This window comes from Dipteris shenzhenensis, chromosome 24 (genome assembly GCF_047967505.1).
Source record: "Dipteris shenzhenensis isolate YYH24624 ecotype China chromosome 24, Dip_SZ_1.0, whole genome shotgun sequence".
Taxonomy (NCBI): Eukaryota; Viridiplantae; Streptophyta; class Polypodiopsida; order Gleicheniales; family Dipteridaceae; genus Dipteris; species Dipteris shenzhenensis.
In genome coordinates, this window is record NC_141619.1 from 41,911,929 (window position 1) to 41,930,191 (window position 18,263).

At 43.6% G+C, this 18,263-nt stretch overlaps 1 pseudogene; it reads left to right on the plus strand.

Annotated features, from left to right (window-relative positions):
* Window positions 1–16,997: 16,997 nt before the first annotated feature.
* LOC147886610 (boletus edulis lectin pseudogene) lies at window positions 16,998–17,671 on the plus strand (annotated as a pseudogene).
* Window positions 17,672–18,263: the final 592 nt, after the last annotated feature.

The window sequence follows — 18,263 nt, forward strand, 5'->3', positions numbered from 1 at the left end:
ACTTTGTTTATTGGTGCTCAGGACCTTTGCCTTTGCTTGTCACTTTTGTCTTCATCACTAGTGTCTCATCCTTCATCTTTCGCATTTGCCTTTCCCTTCTCCTTTCGCTTTTGCCTTAATTCTCTTTCCTTTAGCCTTCATCTTTCCATTTTAGATTTGGAGCTTTGACATTCCTTCTTAGCCCTATTCTAGATAGTTTGTTCATCTATCTTCATCTTTGTCCTTATCTTTTCTCTCGGTCTTCAGGCTTTGTCATTGATGTTAATGCAACCTTTATTTGCCTTTAACATCCCCCCCCCCTTTGACTTTCTCCATGTCCTCTCGATCCTCTTTGGTGCACTCTTGTTCATGACCCTATTCTCGCAAAATCATGTTCCTATGATCAACCTTCCTTCAACTTTGGACATTAGGATATGCTTCATTGGTGCTTCTAGGTATCATGTTGTGTTGGAGGTTGCATCATGAAAATCTCATAGCTCCTATAAGCTGACTATCCTTGTCTGCACTTGTGTTGGGTCCATGTTCCCCTTTGCTCTCTTTGGAGGTAGGAGAGTAGCAAAGAGAGAGAGAGAGAGAGAGAGAGAGAGAGAGAGAGAGAGAGAGAGAGAGAGAGAGAGAGAGAGAGAGAGAGAGAGAGAGAGAGAGACTGATGGCTTTCCAACATTAGATTTGGCGGTTGCTTCCCATTCTACTTGCAATGAAACACATTTTGCATTAAGTACAATGGTTGATGTGCAAAATCCTTCTAGTATAGTTCCTTCATAGGGATTGAAGCTTTTATAACACAGGGCTAGGAATCCAAGAAACTGGAAGTTTTACACCTTCGACTCTCCTAACTACACACATGCAAGGTTGAAATTATGTTCTTTACATCAGTCTCCATCTAGTTTAGTGTCTAGATTTCATGGGTCTCCAATAAGGGCATCCCGTTTTATAGCCTTTTGGCCTTGAAATCTTCCTGCATTCCCTCATGCACGTGTGTAACTACTTGGATTTCCTTGATAATCCTTATTTTGACATCCCTACCCTTTCACCATGTCGACAGGTCTCAATCGTAGTGCTTTGTGGTGCTTGTCAGTTGGTCTGTTGCACTTGCACGCACTTGCACACTGCCTTGGGGGCTACCTTTCTTGGCCTTCATCATTGGTGTCCCATGCTTCACCTTTTTCCTTAAACTTTTCCCTTTTCCTTTCACTATCATCTTTGCTCTCTTTCCTTTTGCCTTCATCTTTCGTCTTTGGAGCTAGAGCTTTGTTGTACAGCACTGCGTATTGCATATCTCTCATATATCAAGAATGAATGGAATCAAAATGCTAGTAATAGCAAGCATACAAGATAATGATCAAGAACCATTTGAGAGAGATTTGAGAACCTAATCATCAGCCGTTGCAACTAACCTACCGACACACACCCCTCGCAGTCACTGTTGCTAACCCGCATAGTGTTGCTTGTGAAGAGAGTGGGAGAGAAGGAAGGAGTCTCGCTTGCAGTATTCTAACATACACAATGGGAGAATATACACAAAGGTGGAGGTTGAAAACAGTTTTTCTCTTCTTAGTTCTGAAAGCCAAAGGAACCCTAAGTACAAAAGAATAGGTGAATCCTATATGTGGGTCTCAAACCAAACTTAGCTAACTAAGATGGCATAGTAACTGAGCCACTAACTTGAGTACATAAAGATACCTGTCATCTAGCTATTATTCATGGGTGGTGTACCAACTGCATCTACAGCTAACAAGTCGGTGACATAAATGCACAACAGTCACCTTGGCCTATCATGAGTGGAGCTCAATATCTCAACACTCCCCCTTGAGCTCAATCCCAATTCTTGCACACTAAGTAGGTCTCTGAACTTGTGCAGCTTCTCTGCACTTAATGCCTTTGTGAATATGTCAGCTACCTGATCCTCTACATTGTGCTTCACCTTATAAACCCACTTGCATCCAATTGCATTCTTGTCTTTAGGCAAAGGCACCAATTTCCATGTAGCATTTGCTTCCAAGGCATCCATTTCTTCATCCATGGCTTTCTCCCATTTTTCTTTTCCCATGGCTTGCTCAAAAGAAGTGGGTTTTGGTTCATGTATCACTTTGACGATATAGGCATAGTGAATGGCTATAAATCCATCATATTTAAGCCTATCCATAGGATACCTAGCTCTAGTAGACCTGTGCAAAATAGGCTCACTACCAGGTGCTCTCAAAACATCCCTTGTCTTCCTTACTCTAGGTCTAACAATCCACATAAGAGTGACTTGCATTCACGTCAATCATGGGCTGAGCTACTTTCTCTTTTCCTTTTTGTGATACTTGCATACCACTATCTGCATTGCTTTGAGGAGATCCTCCTGATCTCAATCTACCTATCCATGCTGAAGTATGTAAACCACTGCTAGAGGACACTATAGGTCCACTAATATTTTGTAATTGCTGCTGTGAATTCTGTGCTGCATTACAGTTTTGTGCATCTACATCATCAATCACATTTGCTAGTTTATACCAGCTGCTCATCTCATCAAAAATAACATCTTTGCTCACTGTAAACTTACGAGTAGAAGGGTTATAGCATCTATACCCTTTCTAATGTAGAGAATAACCAATAAAGATGCACTTCTCAGCTTTTGGATTCAACTTGGATCTCAACTCATCTGGCACATGAACATAGGCAATGCAACAAAAAACTTTCAAATGAGAAATATCTGGTTTCCTACCAGTATACCTCTCCTCTGGCATCATGCCATGTATTGTTGGAGTGGGAGTCTTGTTCATTATGTAGACTACTGTAGCAACTGCTTCAGCCCAATAATAATCTGGTAGGTCTTTTTCATTGAGGCACGAGATACCTCTCCAATATGCTTGTTTTTCCTTTCTGCAGTCTATTTTGCTGTGGGGTATGACTGCATGAATATTGCTGCTTTATGCCATGCTCTTGTAGGAAACTTGCAAACTCATTTGAGAGGTACTGTCCCCCTCCATCTAACCTTAGGCATTTTATTTGCAGGCCTGTTTCTTTTTCAACCATAGCTTTAAAAGCTTTGAAATGCCTAAACACTTCACTTTTCTTTTTCATAAAATACACCCAAACTTTTCTGTTGTAGTCATTAATAAAAGTGACAAAATAATGATAGCCTCCAATAGATGGAGCTTTAGTAGTCCACATCAAAGTGGATTAATTCCAATGGCCTCTTACTCTCTTGAACATGTGTCAGAAATGGTTTCCTTGGCTATTTTCCAAATTGATAGGCTTGACATACCTTATGCATTTCTGTAACCTTGAACTTAGGCAATCCTGCAACAATATTTTGGGCCTACATTAATTTAAGTCACTGTATATTAACATGACCAATGCGTTTATGCCAGATGACAATATCTGCAACTACACTAGTCCCATGTGCAAACATTGCTGCAGTCAATTTAGGCATGTCCGCATCCAACATAAACATCCTGTTCTTCTTCCTCCCTTTTGCTATCAAGTGACCTTTATTTTTTATATCCTCAACAAAGCATCCATGAGGATTAAATATGACTTGCAAGCCCTGCTCAACCATTTCACCAGTAGAAACTAGGTTCTTGGTGAGTTTTGGGACATGAAATAAATTAGAGAGGTATTTCTTTTTTCCACCCTACATAGACAAAGGAATTTTACCAATCTACACAATAGGATGTGCAATATCATCACCAGTCTCCACAAATCTTGGTCTTTCCAATTTTCCTTACATCGTGCATCCATTCTGCATGACCTGTCATGTGGTTTGATGCACCTGAGTCAACATACCACACATCATTGCTTTCTTCTGCACTTGTCACAGAATTGGTCATGTACTGCACCATAAACAGATGCTCATTTCTGTCATCACCCTGTCTACTAGAGGATACATAATTACCTTGCTGCAAATTTCTAGTCATGATGTCATTCTGCTTTTTATAGCAGTCTTTAACCATACGACCCATTTTACCACAATTGTAGCTTTTAACATTGTTGTTTGCATTTTGGCCTCTCTGCCATCCACCACGACCTCTTTGGCTCCCCCTGCCTCTAAAGCTACCACGTCCTTCTCCATAGGACTGATTTTCTTGAATTTGCTGCATATTTTGATTTTTGCCATGGCCTCCAAATTGGCCTACTCTACCTCTGCCTCTACCTCTTCCAGCATTTGAGTAGAAGACATCTTCTTTTGAAGTTCCTCCTGAAGAAGATGCACCATCATTTCTTTGCTCTTCAGAAATTAGAAGAGCAATCAACTCCTTAAAATCAGGAAAATTCTCACGGACGGCAATGTATGTCCGAAATTGTGTATAATCCTTTCCTAGACCATTCAAGGTCACAGAAACTAAATCATCATCTTCGACTGGCGACCCAATAGAAGTAAGTGCATGTGCAATCTTCTTCACCTTCATGTGGTCGTCATTGATCCTCATATTTTCTCTTTGCACATTATGCAACTCTTCCTTGAGCTACATTTTCCTGGCTTGCGTATTTGTGCTATACATTTTTGTCAAAGTATCCCATGCCTCCTTCGGCGTGCTTGCATCCTGAATATGCACAATCATAGAATTTGAAATATCGATAGATGGCCAATACATAACTTTTCTGACTCTCTACAAAATAATAGGTGATCCCTATTTGTGGGTCTCAAACCAAACTCAGCTAACTAGAGTACATAATGATAGTTGTCATCTAGCTATTATTCATGGGCGGTGTACCAACCGCATCTGTAGCTAACAAGTCAGTGACATAAATGCACAACAGTCACTCTAGCATATCACGAGTGGAGCTCGATATTTCAACATTTCTAACCCGCATGGTTATGTAATAACACATGGCACTCACGGTGGACTGTGAGAATTCACAATAGATACCCATCCCCTATTATAGAAATCAAAATGTGCTTGTGTATTTTGTGCAACAATCATTTTGGGCAAAGCGTCGACAGAGAACCAGGCGCAACTTAGGAGGATTACAACTAAATCACTAACACTGCTTGACAACAAGCATCTCTTTTTGAATTTGTCTTCACTGAATAAGTAAGAATTGGTTTGTTGCCACATGCTTGTGCAATAGGACACAATGCTCCAAATGCTCTTCGAACTTGCTCCGAATGCTCTTCGAATTGCAAGGCTACCCAAAATCCACCGCTCCAGACTCTTACTCATCATTCGAACTCAAACCAGAGTGCAAGTGTGCGTGCAAGTGTGCACCAAGAACTCTAAATTTGCTCGGTCCTACATCACTTTGTTCACTCAACTCTGGTCTCAATTGCTTTGCAGGCTCAGCTTCACTCGATCTTACATCAGCAGTCTCCAGTTGTCTCTTGTGTAACCACACCTTCAACTGCCGGTCTTTTTCCATATCCATCAGCCATGTAATGGATGCGGCTTAGACCAATCCACTGGTTGATGCTCAGGCCACTGCTCAAGAGGAAGTACCTCTTCAATCCATGCACCCCATGGCAGTAGTTGTTGCTCCAAGTGCTCCTCTTGTGTAGATGGGCGCACTCTATGACAATCGGCTCATAAGGAGGAGGATCAGGTAGACTAGGAAAATGAGTATGATTATTGTAAAACTTTTGCAAAAATTGATCTACTTCTTTTTGTTAGATATCAATGCTCCACTCTCGTGTAACTATGCGGGAACTAGCTAACTCTACTTGTAAGCCCCCCATATGAGGAGAGGGCATTTGAGTAGCTCAGTTATCCAGTCGGTCTTGGTTTGGACACCAGATGGGGGCCATGTATGGCTTGATGGCTGGACGGCTTTAGATAGAGTTGGGACACCGCCAACTAGGCTACATGCAAGTGTAGGAAGGCATCCCTTGATTGACCGCATTGAGGGTAGACGGAGCATTTCTCGGGCTAGCCAGTCTCTGGTTGCGAGGCCCGTTTGGAGCCTTAGATGATCTCGGATGGCTCTGTTTTGTGCACCAGTTCTATCGTATGGTTGGTGGCCTATTTCAGGACCAACCCCTAGTCGACTGTTTTGGGTGGACTGGGTCGGTCACCCAATTGAGCCTAACCGACTACGACTGGTGGCTATATAATAGCAAGCCCGTGAAGCCCATTTCATCACTAGCTACAGCAACCCTAATTCCTTAGCATCTAGCCTCCATCTTCTACTGTTTTCGGCATGCCATCGAAGCTTCTTTCACAGGAACGCACGGTTGGGAGGTAGCGCCATCTATTGTATCAGTTCTACAGTAATCAAATTTTTGATTCTCCATACTATCTTGTTTTCTCTCTTGCGTATGAGATCCTATTATTTGTTGAGCACAGACGTTGTATTATTTTCTTACATGGTATCAGAGCCTGGACTCTAGCAAGAAGATTTGGTAGTGTGTTTCTGTTTTCTGCGAGCAGATTGTGAGAGATGGCCAAGCCTGCAAGACTGCGAATCCCACCGTTTGACAAAAGCGAAAAGTTGGATGGCTCTAACTATCCTCTCTGGAAGTTCAAGATGAAGACCATCCTAAGGGCATATGAGTAGGTACATACAGATTCTCCCACTAAAGTACGATGGTCTTGTTATAGTGCTGAATACGCAAAATAGAAATCCGCCCCTCAACTTTGAGGATTTCAGTGCGATGCTTCTGGAGGAGGAGATGCTTTCTAGACCGGATCAAAGAAAGGTAAGGGTAAGGACTCTGATAACCCATCTTCTTCTAATGATAAAAAGAGAAAGAAGAAGATCAAGTGCTTCTATTGCAACAAGGCATGGCACAAACAGAATGAGTGTCACAAGAAGATTGCAGATGAGAAGAACGGAGTAAAGAAAGAGTCCAGCAACAGCGCGCAGGTAGTACCAATAGAGCTGTTTGTCACAATTAAGGAGATTTGCACGGAGGTAGTTCATGTACCTGCGGATGAACCGTGGATCATTGACAGTGGTGCATGGCACCACATGACTAGTCGGAAGGATTGGTATACCTCTCTACAGCCGGTAGGGAATGACATCATGGTAGCAGTCAGCAATGATGCAAAATGTCTAGCAAAATGAAAAGGTACAATTGCTCTCAAGTCAGATGGAGTTGTAAAATAGTTGTCAGATGTTCTTTATGTGCAAGATATCAAGAGGAACGTGTTGTCCATTTCTGTGATCACGAATCGGGACCTCAAAGTTCAATTCGATAAGAATGGTACACAGATCCTGGATCTTCAAGGAAAGGTCATTGGTAAAGGTACACGGTGCAACAACATTTACGAACTCTCAGCTTTCAGTGCTCAAGCAGATGTGAAGAGCACTAAGCTATGGCATGAGAGGTCTGGTCATCTAAACCTTAGTTCTTTGAAGGAGATGCGTAAAAGTGGAAGGATTGTAGACCTACTAGAAATTTCAGATCTGCTCGATTTATGTGAAGCTTGCATGATGGGCAAGCGGTATCCGCAACCCTTTCCTAAAGAGGCCAGCAGGGCAAAGGCTCCTCTAGAGCTCATTCACACGGGCAAAAGATGGAGACAAAAGCTTTGGGTGGTTCCTTCTACTTCATGACACTGATCGACGACTACAGTAGAAGGATATGGATATACTTCCTAAAGACGAAAGATGAGGCTTTCAGTAGGTTCAAAGAATGGCATGTAATGGTCGAGAACGGCGAATTAGGGAGGAAGGTGAAGAAGCTGAGATCAAATAGAGGTGGAGAGTTCACATCGATTGAATTCAGAAGTTACTGTAAAAGTCACGGAATCAAGAGGCAGAAACCCCCGCCACATACATCACAGCAAAATGGAGTAGCAGAACACAAGATGCACATCATCTACGAAATAAGCCGGAGTATGATGAAAGGGAAAGATTTGCCAAAGACTTTCTGGGGTAAAGCATGTAACATTGCAGTTTACATTCTCAATCGTAGCTACATGAAGGCTGTGAATGGGATGACTCCACTACAAGCATTTTCTGGTATGAAATCTTCAGCTGCACATTTCAGAGTTTTTGGATGTGAGTGTTTTGTGCATGTCCCTGATGCCACCAGGACCAAATGGGAACCGAAGTGCCGAAAGTGTATTTTCTTAGGCTACAATGAAGAGGCAAAGGGCTACTGTCTCTATAACCCTGTTACCAAGAAGGTAATTGTAAGTTGCGATGTGGTCTTCTCAGAACAGTCGCATCAATTGGAGGAGGATGCTTCCTTCCCAGACAACCAAAACCAGGATATCCATCCAGTACCACCACCAACAGTAGACCGAACTCCCCCAATGGTGCTTGGGAGGATTCAAGACAAAGAAGATGAAGAAGAGCTTGTAGAAGCACAATGGCAACAGTGATTCCTGAAGTGGGTAAAGTAGCTTTTGGATGGCAGAGAACCTCTAGCCATTGAGGAGGAACCATTTGAACACCATTGGTCTAAGATATTAGAGGAGCAAAGAAGGGCACAGGAACACTTAGTCAACTATGCTTTGATGACAGAAGTGATCTGTGCTGATGAACCCAAGTGTCTTGAAGAGGCAGAGGGCGATGATAGGTTGATGGAGGCTATGCAGTTGGAGTATGGCTCCATAATGAAGAACAACACTTGGGACCTTGTGGATCGACCACCAAAACGCAAGGTAATCGGAACCGAGTGGGTGTACAAGACCAAGTACAAGTCCGACGGCACATTGGATAAGTACAAGGCTCAACTCGTGGCAAAAGGATTTGCACAGGACATGGTTTTGATAATCAAGATACTTTTGCTCCCACAGCTCGACTAACCACAATTCGTAGTATTTTGGCTTTAGCTGCCCAGGGAAGTTGGCCCGTGTTTTAGATGGATGTGAAATCCGCCTTTCTGAATGGAGATCTCAAGGAGGAGTTATACATGAACAACCACCAGATTTTGAGATCCCTGATTCAGAAGGTAAAGTATACAAACTGAAGAAGGCACTTTACGGGCCGAAACAGGCCCCATGAGCATGGAAACAACGAATTGATGCCTCCTTTCTGCAAAACGGGTTCAAGAGGAGCCCATCTGATGCAAATTTGTATATCTTCAGAGAAGGAGGCAGGTGTATGATCGTGGTCCTTTATGTGGATGACCTTGTCATAACAGGGAACCATGAAGAGAAGATCTTGCAGATGAAGCATTTGCTAGGAAGAGAGTTTGAAATGATAGACCCTGGACCGATGCATTTTTGTTTGGGGATTGAAATTTGGCAGGAGCCAAAATAGATCTTCATTTCATAGCTGAAGTATGCTGGAGAGATACTGAAGGCATTTGGCATGGCTGAGTGCAAAATAGTTGGTACCCCTACGGAGGTTGACGCGAAGCTCTCAAACGAGGATTCATTACCACTAGTGGATGAAGCGCAGTACAGAAGACTTGTGGCAACTTGATCTACTTATGCAACACACGGCCGAACATCAGTTTTGCGACTAGTATACTAAGTAGGTTTTCCAATAAGACCTGGGAGAACCATTGGAGGGCAGGGATGTAGGTGCTAAAATACATAAAAGGCACACTTGATTATGGCATCACCTATACCAAGGACAACATCTTGGCCGGATTCTATGACTTGGATTGGGCAGGAGATGTGAACAGCAGGAGATCAGTGATAGGGTACTATTTCTCAATTGGATCTGGAGTTGTGTCATGGGTCAGGAAGAAGCAACCCATAGTTGCTCTTTCTTCTACCGAGGCCGAGTACAAATCTACATGCTTTGCTTCTTGCGAGATAGTGTCGTTAAGGAGGATTTTGGGGGACATGGGTGCAATGCAGAACAAGCCTATGCAGTTATCATGTGACAATTAGAGTTGCATGGCGATTGCAAAGAACCCGGTGTTCCACGCTCGCACAAAACACATTTACATTCAATATCACTTTGTACGTGCACTGATCATGCATGGAGAGGTCGACTTGATGTATTGTCCGACTATAGAGAATGCTACGGACATCTTCACGAAGGATCTTGGAAGAGACTTGTTGGAGAGGCATCTTGATCAACTTGGCATTGGGCCGAAAAAGTAAGTTCACTTGCGGGTGGACATTGCGGGGGGGTGTTAGATATCAATGCTCCACTCTCGTGTAACTACGCGGGACCCATTTTATTCTACATTTTATGCGATGCTTTCCATCACTTTATGCAAGTTGAATGTGAATTTGAGTGGTCAAATGAAGTTTTTTTGACATGGCGCACAAGGCAAAAGTTGTTAAGATCACGCAAGAAGCCCAAAAATATAGAAACCCACCATGATGGATATGGGCATGTTTGACAAGGTGAGATTCTTGCTGGATTGCTAAAAACTGACCATTATAGTGCAAAAAGTTATCTGATAGCATGCTTTTGAATAGAATAATGAATGAAAACATTAATACCAAGAACAAGTAAAGTTACATAATACAATGACAACATAAAAGAAATTTTGTAAAAGAATGAAAAATGGGACACTGTAGAACAAGCATATCTGTATTCATTTAAAATAAAATTTCTATACAATAAGGCATCACACCTTGTCTTTGTTCTTTGCTACATCTAAAACATTGAGAATATCAAGCTTTGATTTCCAAATAATTTCCTAGCTCTAAGCTTGGTCAATAGATCATCAAGGCTATTGTTAGTGTTTGCTAGCCAGGGACATGGCTATTGCCATCAATGCCATACGTTGAAAATTGGTTCCAAAAGCATTGAGGGAAGCCATGTAGTTCACCAAAATGACCTTGTCAGATTTTTTATTGATGTCAGTATGACCAATCACCCATGACAAGGCTTTGCACTCCAGAAGGTCCTTAGTGCCCTGTGGCAAAAAATTTTTGTGGATAACCATGAAGTGCCCTTTTGCTTGGCTAAGGTAATATGCTAGTGAGTGATCTCGACCGAAGCTACTATAAACAAGGCATTGCTGAGATGAGAATAGGTTGACCTCAAATGCCTCCTACAACAATCCAACATTATGTTAGAATGCCGATAAATCAAAATTATACCAAGAGAAGAAATTCAAAGCTCATAATTTCTTACCACACTACCGAGTCGTCGTGCTCAATCCCTTCCTCTTTGTCAATGAGGAAGGATCTAGGGATCTTCTATGGTGGCTTCTTTTGGCACATTAGGTAGGTTCGAGGAGATCAATTTGTTTGCATCTTTGATTGTGGCTGGTGTGAAAGCAAGAAGCTCTTTTTTTGAATCATCTACTCTCAAAAACCTAGGTTCTTGCATAGTAGTGTCCACCTTGTACCCACACATGACACCAAGGGCTTTGTCCTCTTGAAGACCAAGCATAACCTCGATGTCATGGAGAAAGAGGTACTATTCTCCATCGACAAGAAGCGGAGCAAGAAACCATATCTCTGTTACAGGGTCGACAGAGATGGTGCTTGAGATAGATGGAATTTTAGAAGTGGAAGGAGGTTGAGGATGTCTTTGGAGCGCTTTCAGGGCTAGCGCAACTTCCTGCTCCTCAGCTTCTTTTTCAATGGGCTCTTCATTGTAGATGTTGGGATCATCTACATAAACAAGAGGATCGGTAGGGGTAGGGGTAGGGTCAAGGCTTTGAGGTCGAGGCCTCCTCTTTCATTTTTCCTTCTTGGAGAACAAAAATAAAGGTCATTTCCTAGGGTAGAAATCTATTTCATGTGTTTTCAATGACTCCAAATTATAGGAGGTTATTGCTATCCACCTCCTTAAACTCCTAAGGTGTAAGCTAGATTTGAAAGTGATCTAAATGCTTCACAAACTTGGGTTATTTATCAAATAGGTACTTTAAGTAATCAATTGGGACCCATCTTTTTGTAGACTCATCAAGTGGATATGCAAAACTCATGATGTGGTCTTGCATATACTAGATGAGGTCTTCAAAATGAGTCTCGAGCTCCCAAGTAGGTGCCTAGGACATTTATGCTCTTATCAAAGACTAAAAATTACTCCTCATCCCTATCAATTGAGTATGGGAGATGAAATTGTGGAAGGAAGACGAACAGAATCCATCATAGTTTGGTAGCTAGGAGAACTATGGCTATGATAGTGATACTTTGAAACTAAAATATTTTTATAACCTATATTTACCCAAATGTTCTAAATATAAATAATAAAATAAATTCTATTTTTTTGGTAAAAACTTGACATGAAACCAAACCATTTAAAACATCAGAATAAATTTCATTACTATGAATTTGAAAATGTCAAAATCCATAATTGTTCTATCCCACATTGTTTACCATCTTCAATATTGCAGGATGGATAAAAGTGGCACTATGCATGCACTTCTTTGCACAGAAAGAGTTGGACCAAAGAGAAGGGGGATGAGCAGCTACTATAGGAGGTGCTGGAGAGGGAGAAAGACACTGGACCAAAGAAGGAGGCGGCAGAACAACCACCAAATGAGTTCCCACGTTTGAAAAATGGAGGGAGAATGGAGCTAGACAATAGAAAAGTAGGGGGAAGGCTTGCAACAGGCTAAGACGGGGGGGAAATGTGCCCAAATGGGCCCACAACTCTTGAATGCATTTAGGGATTGTTTGGGTGCGAGGTGCACATGGGAGGAGTGTCAAGAATGGTTGATGGGGGGGATGGTTTGAGTGGTCCCCAGTGTAATAGGAGTAGCCAATAGGGGCTGTTTGTAGGTCTGCCCACCCTCAACCTCAACATGACATTGCCCCACAAGAAGGAGCACTCCCATTGGTACATCTCAAATCTCTCAATAACCCCTTGAAATTAGGAAGCAGTAACTGGGGGCCCTTTGGACACCCCAATTCTCTTTGGATGTCTGCATGTTGCCACCCCTTAACCCAATCCACTTGTGGGCTTGAGTTGTGAGTGTCGTCTTACAAATCCCTCGAGCCAAGGCCCGCATTAATTGATTTTCTTGGGCAATTTTTAGTGTAATGCCCGACCTCCTTACAAATAAAACATGCTTATGCGAAGGGACCATATCAGGCTCTCTAAGCCATTGGGGAACTTTCAAAGAAGTGGATGGCCACATACTCTGGCATCTCTTGACTTCTATCCCATAGAATCCACACTCTCCTCCTCCGAGCCTCCTCCCCTCAAGTTGATGTGAGGAGGGAGAGAATTGGGACCACTAGCACCTTAATAAGGGAGGCCACCACCTTCTCAATCTGACCCACCATCCATGAGGGAGGCTCAAGAGATTGATCTAGACCAGGAAGTCCTGGAATAAGAACTGGTTGATGGAGAATGTCTAGACTCCACGAGATGATGAACACTGAAGTTTCTAAGAATGTGAACACTCTGCGACCAGAGGTCATTGTCAATTACCTTAAATGCACACTGACAGAGTAATAATACTTTTGCCAATGAACCTAGCATTGTAGTAGTTCGATGCCAAGGTCACATTCTAGACCATGAACTATGTGAGCTCCACCATTATTGGGATCCACCCCATGAATAAGAGGTAGATATCTCCTCTGGAAAGTAGAGCTAGGTTTGGCTTAACTTTTTTGATGCATAGCTTGCATATGACATTGTGTTTCTTTGTTTATTCGAACCAAACCTTGTTTTCCACCTCCTTCATTCTTCGTGTGATCTTTGCATGCAAATTTGATGTGGTCCCTCATCGTCGACCTAAGAGAAGCCACCTTGAAGCTTACTGGCAAGCACATCAACATACAAAGGCATACTCTGGTGATCCTCTTCATCATTTCTTTGAGCATCGAGCTAGTCTCCTTCCCCCTCTTTGCGGTTTGTCTCATCACATCCACCCTTCCTACTCATGACCTCTCTTGTTCGTTCCTCAGTTCAGGGTCTGTTCAAGTACACCCACACCCTAAGCCACCATCCTAGAGCAAGTGTGTGTCAAGCATGCACTAGATGAAGCATGCATCAAGCATGCAGTGGATTGAGCCAACCTCACCAAGCAGAAGGAGGGGGAAGGAGGAGGAAGGAGAAGGAAGGAGAAGGAGATGGGAGGAGGAGGAAGGAGAAGGAGATGGGAGGAGGAGGAGGAGGAGGGAGAAGAAGGGAGGGAGGAAGGAGGAGGAGGAGGGAGGAGGAGGAGATGGAGGAGAAGGGGGGAGGAGGAGGGGGGAGGAGAAGGGAGGGAGGAAGGAGGAGATGGAGGAGGAGGATGAGGGAGGAGGATGAGGAGGAGGAAGGAAGAGGGAGGAAGGAGGAGGAGGAGGGAGTTCAAGGGTAGAGAGTGCAAGGGTAAGGGCATGCTAGAACACGAAACCATCCCCTTTTCCTTGTCCGCATTATCGCTCCCATCTATAGAAGCACTCAAACCCATCGGACAAGAGACTATCTGCACCTAAGGGCCACTTTGCAATGCTGACCGTACACTGGCACCCACATCACCATCCACATCTGGTCGGCGTTGGTGCAGAACAACTGCGCAACACATCGGCATAGCCACTGTCTCTCATTAGCATATGATCTATCTATCCCACTTTGCTCGCACGTGTCCTTGCAAAGCCTCAAGGAGCAAATCCTTTTGCTCCATGTTAACACTCACCGGGCTAGGGAAAGCTTGTAAATATTTAGATAGCGCATCGGTAGTAGTACGTCGCAACAGCTCATCATGAATACCCGCAATGTATTCCGCATGCAACCATTGTGTGGCCTTTAAGTGACCTTCAACTACTTGCACTTATGCTTCTAAGACTACAACGTACTCCTATAGTCTTTTCAGCCTCACATTCTGACCTCGGAGTGCCTCATTCTCACTTCGTAGTTGAAGAACTTCAATCTCTAGTGCCATTACTTGTGAGGGATCGATCCCCGCAGAACATTGCATCGCTAGACGTACTAGGAGCTGTGCATAAAACTCGAGTTGCACATGCATTGGTTGCAGCCACCACAAGGTTAATCCAGTCGAGGGTGTCATAGAGACCAGCACAACTCTTTGCTATCCCCACTCCTGTTGAACATTGATCACAAATATTATTGATCCATGTGATGAAAGTCTCGTGGCTACTTCTCCTTATAAGAACTTCTCTACTTGCTCTGATTCAGCATCTTATACTGACCTTTCAACTAGTTCCAAGCCTCACTGGCTTTGGAGATATGCTAAATAAATGTCAACATAGACTTACTTCTACTAGTAACAATAATTTATATTGCATCTACGTTTCTATGTGTCCTGGTACATTGAAGAGTTACACCAAGAGTGATCATGTTGTTGGGGTGGCTTGGGTTCAGTGTTGTGACTAGTTTTGGATCCAATCCTAGAACAATATTAGAGAGCTCGTATGCATCCAAAATGGCACTGGCCTTGCACATTCAAAGTTTGTAATTGGTCCCATCAAGCTTGCCTTTGGTGAAGGTAGGTCGATGACCTTGCATGATCTACACTTGGATCATTGGGGATCTTGGGGCTACTTGACTGTCCGTAGTCATCAATCCAAATGTCTTCAATTGTTATAGAAATATCATTGAACTAGCACCAAATGTCTTGGGGTTACTTGACTATCCATAGTCATCACTCCAAATGTCTTGAATTGCTACAAAAGCTCATTAAACTTGCACCAAACATTGCTACTTAGAGCACCTGAGCTCCAATACCATGAAAGATAATGGTACACTGTGGAAGGTAATAACAAAATGTAAGTACACAAAATAATAAAGAGAATAACAAATTTTGAGATACGAAAATTATTGATACAATTGATGGTTATTGAGCTATCCACCTGTGCGCTCTTAAGAGATAGCTTAGATGATGGTTTGGATAGATGCTAGACAGAGGATTGCGAGCACTGATGGTTGTAGATAACTTAAGACAACGTGAGTGGCTAGTATCTAATGTGCCATGTAAATCAATTACAAATGTAGATCAATCAAAATGACCATAGATGCTTTAAAAGTCATATAGTTGATGAGCTGACTATAAGCTCACTATAAGTCATATGGAGATCATACAAGCGAGCCGACTGTAGATGATATAGAGGTTGACCATCGAGAATAAGACCTTTGAAGAACCGAGGAAGAACCCTTAGGCCCTCAACTGTGGGGTTTATTGATCTCTTGGGGGCTAACGGCCCTCAAGTCAGGAGTCCTCAAGGCTGGTATCAAGCTCTATCCCACTCGACTAGATGTCAAGTCTAAATAGGCAATCTCATAACCATTAGGTCTACAAACTAAGACCCCTTCAGTGTCAATCAGGGAGGGATTGGGGACCCTCCGTATATTCGGTGCCCATCATGGATTCTCCTCATGTGGAGGCCTTACAAAATTGGGTACTTAGAATAATGGTAGGTGACTTTGATGAGCGGTGGATCACTCGAACATGGCCCCTCTTATAGCATGGCAAATCTATCTACTCTAAGTAATCCCTCTCCATGCATTTGTTAATTGGGGGTCCTCAAAATCCATAGGTGCATTAAGACATTAACAAGTTCCACCGAAAATGGTGTGGAGGAAGACTTGAGAGGAGAGACAGAGAGAGAGAGAGAGAGAGAGGTTGTGAGAGAGCTGGGAATTGAGAGAGAGAGAGAGAGAGAGAGAGAGAGAGGTTGTGAGAGAGCTGGGAATTGAGGAGCGATGAGAAGTGGAGAAGGAGAGAGGTGGGTGGAGGGGTGGAAGGCTGAGCGAGGCGTACCCGCAAGGTGAGGAGTGGCGATGGAGGTGATGAATGCATGTGAAAGGGAGGAGGAAAGCTGACAATGGAAGGACAAAGTTGGGGAATGGGAGGTGAGGGGGGGATGAAGTCTGCAGATGTGTGAAGGGCGGGCGATGAGGGAGGGAAGGGGGATGATGAAGTAAGAGGTGCCATAACCATAGCCAAAGCCAAAGCAAGCTAAGCGAGCAAGCTTCCACAACAGTGTCTTTGTTGTGCAGCACAGTATAAGAAGCAACTGTGTCCGGGAGGGTGAGGGAGATCAGGTTGAAAATATTTTGGGAGCAGCTTCTTCTCCACCTCCACCACCACCGCAAATCCAGTGCGATCGATCGATCGATCCATCAATCGTGCACATGGTGGTCCCTCTCTGCGCTTGGCGCTCCAGCACCACTTCCGGTGTTGTTCTTCTTTGCTTGAAGCATGAGCCTCCATAGACTGGCACGGGCTCGTGACCATACCGCTGATCAGGGTATATAAGCATCGTTTAGTGACACCATCGCTCACCACAATCTTTCACAGTTGCAGTTGGGCGATCCACTTTCCACACACTAGCTAGCTCGCTCCGTTTGAGTTCAGTCTATCAGCATGAGTTACACCACCCGCGTGAGAGTCATCCAGACCGAGCCCTCTGCTTGGTACAGCATCGTGGAGAAAACCGTCTGGCACTTCGCCCACGGCGGCACCTGGAGTGAGGTGGAAGGCGAACAGACCCTGACCATGGGTGGCAGTGGCACCTCCGGCACGCTGCGCTTCAAGAACCCTCAGGGTGACTACTTCTTGGTGGCTCTGGGCGTTCACAACTACAAGAGGTGGTGCGACATTGTGGTGGACGTGAACTCTTCAAACACCGGCACAGAGATTCACCCGAGCTACTATAGCGACGGGCCAAGAGGCCAGATGCTGTGGAAGCAGCTGGCGAGTCTGGAAAAGACCAGCGACAAGGGAGTCCACGTCAAGGTTGAGTACTACAAGGAGGAGGGCAACACCTATTGGGCCACCATTACCATTTCCTGAGCATTGCCTTTGGCTGCTGGGAGACGGATGACAGTGTCATGTAAAACGGTAGTGTCAAAGTAACTAACTAAATAAACACACTCCTACGGTTGTGGCTGGCACTTCCCCTTTAAGTTGTAATCCGTTCTTATGTCGTATAGCAATGGAATATGTTTTATGGCCATAATTGGCCTTTTTTCTTCTGTGCCCAACAGTGCCCAACAGCACTGCCCCGGTGAACTTTTGTTGCTTTTAATACAAATTGTATGTTAAAACAATTACATTGTTGCTCTTAGCTTATGCACCTTTGCATGAGATAAGATTACTCAATTATGAGCTTTCAACATAAAGTCAATCGATATGTGCTTTGGATATAACAACTTTTAAACGCGTCAAGAAGCGCCTCAAACACTCTTGCCTCCATGATGTCACCGACCTTGCTTGACTTCTCCATTTCTTTGAAGTTGGATTTTTCTTAGAATTAATCCATTGTGAGGAATAGGCTTGAAGCTACACTAAAATGTTCAAGTTATACCACGGTTAGGAGTAGCTTGAAGCTATGCTATAATGTTAAGATAGCCATACCACAAAGTAGGCAGAGAACGACCAAGAGAGATCTGGCAAAAGTTGAAGAAGTATAGGAGGGCTGAATTGTGGGAGAGGATGTTGGGAAAGAGAACGACATAGAGAAGGTAGAATTAAAGAATAGAGGAGGGCGTGAATTATGGGAGAGGATGCTGGGAAAGTATCGTGATCTTGCGGGAATGGAGTAACAGAAATCTAGCCGAGAGGT